General features: G+C 36.5%; 1 pseudogene; it reads right to left on the bottom strand.

Annotated features, from left to right (window-relative positions):
• Positions 1-811: 811 nt before the first annotated feature.
• LOC121988777 lies at positions 812-3,053 on the bottom strand (annotated as a pseudogene).
• Between the last annotated feature and the right edge of the window lie 6,249 nt (positions 3,054-9,302).

Here is a 9,302-nt window from a genome sequence, read left to right as displayed (position 1 = left end):
AAGGAATCCAACAGTATCGTTCATTTTATATTTCAATTTATCTGACGATGTTAAAATTTTATCAGAAAAATTAATTAAATCCTAATCTCTATAGAAAAATTAGTTAAATCCTAATCTCTATGGATTTGATATAAAATCATATGCATGCAACAGATGAAATGAAGGAAAGAGAAGGAATGAGAGAAAAGAGAGATTGTATGCATATAAGAAGAGACAGAGACGAGAAATTATATACATGGGAGAAATGATAGAGAACAGGAAAATTAAGTGCCCCATAAATGCCAAAGTATAATAATTTTTTTAAAAATTCACAAAACTAAGTATAAATTGCCGTAGTAAAAATGATATAATCTTCCCACGAATATTGACGGCTTAAATAGGGCTTAACAAATATTTTCCGATTTATTAGGATGATCGCTAAGAAATTTTTATAAAAATCAGAGATACTTAGATTATTAAAAAAATAATAAATAAAAATAAAAACAAATATATATATATATAAAAGTTACAATTCAACTAATACCGACTCAGTCCTACACTTTTCCATGAGTCAGGATAGTAAATTCAAAAATAGAAAAGCACAAACAGACCATAAAAAGAAATCCAACATCATCAACGGTTCGAACTCGACGAGCGTTCAAAAATAACTAGCACACTGTAACTAAGGGGCAAATATTTATTATTTAAGAATAATCAATGATGACGGTTTTTCAATCACACTATCAATAATTCGTAGGCTTTGTTAGTTTGTTATCTGCCCCTAATTCTCATCAGCGAGTAGAATTGTAAAAAGGAATGAAAACATGCAAAATAATGTGAATACTAGCATTTGGCATTTAATTTAAACAGGATGTGCTTTTAACAAGATGTCTACTACACTTGTTAATCTCCAATCTAATAAGATACATGATTACTACTGCAACCTCAACTACAAGCATTCATCAAAACAAAAGACATAATCGAGAAAGAAGACATGAAACGAAGAGGCTTAAAGAAAATCACAAGGCTGCTAGATAAGTAGTCATGCTTTGTTTTCAGGTTCACCAGTAGTTGCAGTTTGAGCATTCTCCGCCCTTTCTTCTCCATTTGGCTTGGCTTCTCCAGCATCTTCATCGTCACCTGAAGAAACAACATCAGATGAATATCAATCAACAAGTCAATTTGAATCACGCAATTAGTGGAGGTATTGAATTAGCATAAATTCACACCAGGAACAGTGTAAACAAGAGCGTTTCTTTGTATCATTCAATCAGATTATAAACAATTTAACAAATTCGATACACCAGAACTACCATGTCACCTATTTCAACAATTTGAACATTAAGTTCCACAAACTAACTAGAAGCTAAAGAGTGTTCCAGTAAGGGCACAACGAAATAAGCAACCACTAGTTGCCTGCATAAAACAAAGGTAGCTTCTAGTAACATTTAACAAGAATATAAACAAAGTAGGAAGGAAAAACTATAAACAATACGTTGACATAGCATGTCCTCCTTTTGATTTAAATAATAACAGCTAAATAAGTATTGAAGGAAGAACATAGAGAACCTGTTGTGCTCAAAATAATCATCCACTAGCTTCATGCATAAAGAAGAATGTTAGCATTCAACAAGAATAATAAACAAAGTACTAACCTCCATCATAAAGAAGCATGTTAGTAACAGGATGATAATTTAAACGTTGCTCTTTGCATGCCAAGCAAATAAAGTACTAACCTCCATCTTTATCAGCGGTATCAGCCAACAAATCCTCATCATCCTCATCATCAAGCCCATCATCAGCACCACCCATATTCAAGTTCTGTAAAAATATTGAAACAAAGATGAGAATCCACAAAGAATATTGATCAACATTCCCTTCATGTTTAGGGAAGTTGACCTACCGAGAAGTCCATGTCATCAAAATTCATGCCCCCAACTGCACAGACAAACATTAACAAAACAAGAAGTGAAATTTCCAAAAATAAAACACAAATCAATTACTACTGCAGTGTATGGTAACAACAATATCAGAAGTAGGAGTGATTACATTTGTTTTCCTTCTCATCATCTTCATCAATCCACTTGTCCCAGTCAACTTTCAAATAGACAGGAGGCTTCCCTTCCTGCTTTAACAACCTGCTCCACCATTTCTTCTCTGCTTTCTTGATGAGGTAGCATATGGTCCTCAAGCCTACGGCAGTTTTACTCTCCTGCAGTAGTTCATGTCACTCTAGGAAGTCAAAAAGTGGAGTTGAGTGTGATCAAACAGATTCTTGATACTTACATCAACATCAACCTTATCAAGCAACTCCAGATCGAGCTCATATGGAATGTTCTCTGCTCCATTGGTTGCAGAGAAATAGAAACGACCTTCAGGCTGCAATGTGAGCTTAACATCGTTTGCATCCGGAAGTTCAATTGTAATATAAACAGTATCCGATTTTTAAGCCCATTTTGTAGATGGATGCCGGCTGCAGTCAAAGAAAATAACAACAAAAACAGTAGAAAAACTTCCAAATAATAATTGCTCCAATTTCAATTAGTGAGGTTTTCTCTACCATGCAACTTAATCGTTTTTATGTAAAAAATAAATAAATAATTGATTTCGCGAGATATGAAACAAGAAGACGCAAATGATCAACACGAGAAGCTCTACGCTCACGAGAATCAAATTGTAATTCGCTGCATATAATTCAAATTTCTTTTTGTTCGCCCCAATAGTTTGATTTCGCTTCAGAAGACGTGCAAGCAAATAGAAAATTTTTAAACTCAAAAGGATTAAATAAATCGAATCTGACTAAATTCCACGTAAAAAAGCCACAACTTTGTTAATCCAGAAGTTAGACATGCGGGGAAAAAAATCAGTAAAGGATGCCAATGGCACTGTTGTCATCCTCGTGCAGAAAATCCTCCTAGCCTCCTACCATCATCGATAAGAATCTAAAACCCTAACTAAAAACCGATGCGATAAAAACAAAAACACAACAACAACAACAAAAATTGAGCGAAGAACACACCGACGAATCAGAAAAACGAGGTTCCGACGCCCTACCTCATCTTCGTCTTGGGGATTGAAAGAGAACGCGACAACACCGGAGGAATTTTTCGTAGAGGCAATCGCAAAAATACGACGATATAGAGAGAGTCGAGGTGAAAGAAAGAGACGGGGAGGGAAGAAAGAACCTTCGACGGAAACCTAGACAGTTCTGTATGACCCACGTACACCGCTTCCTGAGATGGATCTCAGCCGTCGGTTTGTTTGAGACCGATAGATATATAGGCCTTGGGAACTGCAAAGGACTCTTCCTGTGCATGTGAGAAAAAACTGATATTTATAAATTGTTTTCCTTCGGATAAATTTACATGCACTCCCCATTGATAAACACAATTTTACATGCAGTCCCCATCCATGAAAAACTTTCTTTTCACTCCCCAATCAAACATATTTACCTAATTGTCCATGATATTTTTAGGTACAAAAAGTCCAAAAATCAGTATAAATCCTCTTAAATTCAGTATATTAAATTAGAATCTAGTATATTTTCTATTAAATTGAGTACGATTCTTTTTTCACCTCAAAATATACTCGATTTTAGTTTAATGTGCTGAATTTAATAGAAAATATACTCGATTTTTAATATAAAGTACTGACTTTAAGAAGAATTATACTCATTTTCGGACTTTTTGTACTCAATTTTTGACTTTTTGTACCTAAAAAATATGGGTTAATTTCAATAGAAAATATACTCGATCCTAATATAGAGTACTGGATTATAGTGTAAAGTGTTGAATTTAACAGGAATTATACTTATTTTTAGACTTTTTATACCTAAAAAATAAGAGGTATAATTTTGATAGAAAATATACTCGATTTTTAATATAAAGTACTGACTTTAAGAAGAATTATACTCGTTTTCAGACTTTTTGTACTCAATTTTGGACTTTTGTACCTAAAAAATCTGAGGGACAATTTAGGTATCAATATTTGCATGAGGGAGTTGAAACAAGTAATACTTTACATGCAGGGAGTGGAAATAAAGTTTTTTAGGCATGGGGATTGCATGCAAAATTATGATTACCATTAGAGATTTTTCTCTAATTTACCGTTTTCCTTTTGGGGTGAAATTAAATATTAAAAACATTTTGATATTTCTAAAAATATTTTTAAAACTTTTAAAAGTAATCTTTTGGATTAAATTAATTTAACGCGATTTATGTGTAAATTTATTAAAAAAAACAAGGAAAAAAAAACAGTTTTTTCTTTTTCCCTTTTTTCTAAAGAAAAAAATGAAAAGAAAAAAAAACATAATCTAAAACGCCAATGAGCCACCGGTACCCTCCTCCCTCCCCCGCCGCCTCACCTCCGGCTGTGGCGAGACCATGGCGTCTGTTGCCGCGCACTCCTTTCCTCTTCCAAGGCAGAAACTTACACAAGCCTGATGCTCAAGGAAGCATACGGCGGCGACGAAGACGACGAAGAAGAAGACGAAGCACGAGAACTCACGCAGCGAGCGCCTCTGTTCGAGGGGTGGAGACTGAAAAGTTGAAGGCTTAGTGTTCTGAGTCGTTCGGTGAGGGGATCCTTCCGTCGGAGAAGCCCCGAAGCAGCATATTGCAAGCTTCTGAGAACTCCTTCGGTGGTTCTGCTGACGGCGCCACCCATGAGAAGAGGAGGGAGCTTGGGAAGGGAGGGTGTTCCTGTCGGGAATTTTAGAAGACGGGGGCTATCGGAATGATATGTCTGGAATGTAACCGCATCTCTATAAAACGGATGATGAGCTATCTTTTGTGTTGGCCTAGTTATCGGAAGACCTTCAGTCAACGCTACCTGTAGCCAACGACCGGGTTGCCCCGATCTCTGGTACCTCGATGCTCGAGACGGGTCCCACGAATATATAAACAGTCGAATAATAGCAGAACAATGAAATAAATATAAGATGAATACGGTGATGTACCCTTGCCCCGGTGGCGCCCTCGGATGAATCAGTGAGCTGGTCATACTGCTGATCGAGTTGTCATGACCCTGAAGGCTAGATGAATGTATCAACTGAGGAGCCGAATCCCGAGCGTGACCTGGATGCGGCAAACAACATGTCAGCCGAGAGATAATTGCGGTAGCCGGCCAGAGATGACGTCGACACGCAGGCTGGGATATAATATCAGCACATAGGCCGAACACACCACAGCGGTGCGTAGGCCGGCGCACGACACGCAGACCGGATAATACTAGTAGCTCACAATCGTAATAGCGGTGCGAAGAGCAAAATACGGCTTGATGACTGGAACCACATCGGCTCACAGACTGAACATCATCTCGACTCAAAGGCTGAAGTAGACAAACCTGAGCACTTAGAACACTTAGGTAGAAAAATGTGTTAGAGCTTTAAAATTTAACACACTCAAACCTTAGCATTATATTAAGGGGAATAATAAAGAATAATAAATTAAGGGAGAATAATAAATTAAAAGAGTATCAAATTCAGGAGAGGTTTATTTTTTTAATCTCCTTAAGTGTTATTTTTTTCTTTAAAATCTCTTTAGAAAATTCTACCTCAATTTATTTTTTTAAAAAAATTACTTTGAAAATCTTATATTAAATATTCTTAGCAAATATTTTCAAAAGCTTTATCTTAAATATCAGGTAGGGAGGATTAAATCAACACTTAACACCAAAATTATTTTCTCCACCTTAAACATAATATCTTTTCTAAAATTTTTTTAGTTTTAAGATTAAATTTTGGTTTTCAAATTTGAAGTTTTTACAAACTTAGTCAGTATTGAAAAATAGATTTTTCAAACTTAATTTGGAAAATTTATGTTTCAAATTTTTTAATAAACCTATTTTTGAAAACCAGGTTTTATAAAACTAAGCTTTTAAATTGGATTTTATAAACTAAGTTTTCAAAAAAAAAATGAATATTTTGCAAACTTAGTCTTAATTAGTAAATTTTTTAAACTTAATTTTGAAATTCTGGTTTTGAAAACTCAGGTTTGAAAAAACGTTTCAAAGTTGAAACTTATTTTGAAAAATCTACACCTTGATCTTGAAACTTTGATTTTGAAAACTTATGTTTGAAAAATATTTCAAAATTTAAACGTACTTTGAAAATTTAAAACTTGATCTTAAAATTTGAAACTTATACTTGAAAATTAGTTTTTCAAATTTCTGATTGAAAAAATTCTTTCTAAATTTACAAATTCATTTTGAAAATTAATTTTGCAAAAATTATCTCAAAATGTCCTAACTCATTACTAAGTTAGTTTGCTAAAATTAGCCACTTTTTAAATAAAAAAAAAACTTAGTTAGGTTACAAAAGTTAAGTTACTATATAGTGAAATTTAAAAACTCCCGCAAGTTAGCTTGACATTTTTCTTACAACTTTTATTCTGCTTGAATCTTGTATTGGTTACTTGCTTATGTCCTTATTTGATGAATGCCAAAGGGGGAGGGATAGGTGGTTAAGTTAGAGCAACTAAATGCAAAATTGAGTAACTAACTTAAAACCTTAAAAACCTCAAAAATCATGCTTGATTTTTTCATATATTTTCACTAACTTAATCAGGTTGTCATTCCATCAAAAAGGGGGAGATTGTTGGTGCGGTTAGCACTAACGGTCTAACTCAGGTTTTGATGAATGACAAATCTGGTTAAGTTAGGTTTGTCGTGATCTAACACTCTGACCAAGTGTGCAGACGAAGTCCATACAGGTCGACGGGCTGACCGGATGTCTGGCACGAAGTCCAAGCGGGTCGACGGGCTGACCAGACTCTTGGCAAGAAGTCCAGCTAGGTCGATGGGCTGACCGGATAGCTGGCGAGAAGTCCAAGCGGGTCGACGGGCTGACTAGACGCTTGGCAAGAAGTCCAGACGGGTCGAAGGGCTGACCGGACGTCTGACAGGTAAGTAAAGGTAAGTCACTGGAAGGGAGTGACTGTGAGGACGCATTCCCAGGAAGGGAACATTAGGCGTCGATCCGGCTTAGATCCATTTCGGATATCTAAGTCGAGATCGTGACTAGATTCTGGTCTCGGAAAGACGGAATCTAAGTCATACTCTTTTTTGCTAAACTATAAACTGAACTAACACTCTGTTTTGCAGATTATAATTTATATATTTGCCTCGAACTAACCTTGTTTTGCATGAAAAGTGCTCCCTGGAAAAAGGTGGTTCGGGCGCCCGGGAGGCGAATTTTATCCAAACTCGTCGTCGCCATGTGGAGCTCACTGGTTGGACCTGCCACGTCCCACCAGGGCGCCCGGAGGGGATCCGGGACACCCCGAGCTTCATATAAAAGAAGGGGCAGGGGTGGAGCTTAATACACAACTCTGAATTGACGATCTGCTCTCTTGCGCTCCTGCAACGTTGCGACTCTGCTCCGACAAGCTCCATTCTTTTTGTATTGTGTTACATTTGTCGGTATTTTACTTCTAGCTTTTCTGTACTTAATCATTGTAATACATTATTTGAATTGCTAGTGGATTATCCAACGAAAGTACTCAACGAGTATGGGCCTTGGAGTAGGAGTCGACACAGGCTCCGAACCAAGTAAAAAGAACCTGTGTTAACATTGTCCTTCTGTTATACTTTTCCGCTGCGCTTACTCGTTTCGAACGTTTTTCGATATTCACCGCCCCCCCTCTATCGATTCCTCACGATCCAACATTTTGTTAGTATCGTTATTGGTCTTATGTTAGTATTATTTTGTGTTTCCCGCTGTGCATGTTTACTTTCATCCATGTAGGCTTATTAAACTGCGTGATTGTATTTATTTTATTCCAACTGAGTGGGCTGATGATATTAAACTGTGTGGTTAATATTTAACTCTAGTATTTAACCTGGAGATCTAGAGTTCGAATCCTGGGGAAGGCAAAAATCCACTGGCTAGGGGTGGAAAGACCAAGTGAGTAACGGCACGGCCAAGGGTCGTTGGTCAACGACATAAGGGGTCGCTAAATGGGCCACTAGTTGGGCCGCCTAAGGGACCGCCAAGGGGCCGCCAAATGGGCCGCCAGTTGGGCCGCCCAAGGGGCCGGGTCGTTACACAGAAAATGCACAAAAGCAAATCTCTGAACAAAAAGAGTAAATATGCTAAAAGCAAAGCTGGAAGTACGGAAATGCATAGATAAAGCATGCACAAAATATGTGAATGTGTGTCAAAACATGTTAAACAAGTGTATACAATCTACGCATATCACACCCTCAGATTTAAACTTATGCTTGTCCTCAACAAAAATGTCGCAATCTTAATTCATATGCTCTACAATGCATTCGTAACCCCTAATGTGCTTTCCCAACTCTATCAAAAAGCTTCATTAATAAGCATGATCATGGAAATAAGTCAAGTATAGCTCAAGCATAAGTCTCTTGTGCACAGTGCAAAATGTGACCCAACCTTTTCAAGTTTCAATCTATGTCCTAGTCAAATCGACATCCAGATGAGTTCCTAATGTTTCTGGTAATAGACACTTACCTGCCACACACTTGGTTCATATTTCTCAATCAACCCAAGGTCTCAAAGGCATGCTCAATCTCAAGAGAAGCTAAGCAGTCATTTTCCCAGTAACCTAACTCGATCTCAAAGGGGTGACTTGCCATATTTCACTCACGACAACCGTTTTTTATATCCCTTATTCACTTTTTTCACTTTTTTTTATATAAGTATTTGCATTGTGTAAAACTTATTTACAAATGTACTTTTAGCACAAATGTTGGGATATTTTGATTTTTCCAAATGAGCTTACATGATTTGAGCATCATCCAGTAACCAAAATGAAGTTTGAGAAATCACCATGGAAACCAAGTACTAAACAAACAAGATGAATCATGACTATTTCAATGATATCAACTATCTAAGCTCAAGTATAGTGAAGGTAAGATCCTTAAGGTCAAGCCAAATTTCAAACTTATCTCTATATGATACTTAGCTTATTGCATGCTATCCAAGATAGAGAAAAGAAATACACTAAGCATACTACTAGCATCATTTACAACATTATGAATCAAGATAATAAACGTGCTAACATGTTTACTAAAAGGACAAGAAAGCATATAAGTGAAGTTTGATGTTCTCAAGATGTATGCCACAAGGTTTTTCAAAAGACAGTCAAGTGACTATCAAAACAATCCAAGCAAAATAAGATAAACTGCAAAACAAAATAAACTACAGAATAAAACAGAAAATGCAAAAATTTTCAAGTTTTCAAACCCCCCCCCCCCCAGACTTAAACTTTTCATCGTCTCGATGAAATCAATATGGTGGAGAAGGTGGTAAATCAGGAAGGGGAAAAGGAAAGGCCTTAATAGACCACTTTACTTCATCT

Source organism: Zingiber officinale, chromosome 6B (assembly GCF_018446385.1).
Source record: "Zingiber officinale cultivar Zhangliang chromosome 6B, Zo_v1.1, whole genome shotgun sequence".
In the NCBI taxonomy this organism is placed as follows: Eukaryota; Viridiplantae; Streptophyta; class Magnoliopsida; order Zingiberales; family Zingiberaceae; genus Zingiber; species Zingiber officinale.
The sequence above is the reverse complement of the archived record's forward strand: the minus strand, read 5'-3'. Positions and strand labels throughout refer to the sequence as shown.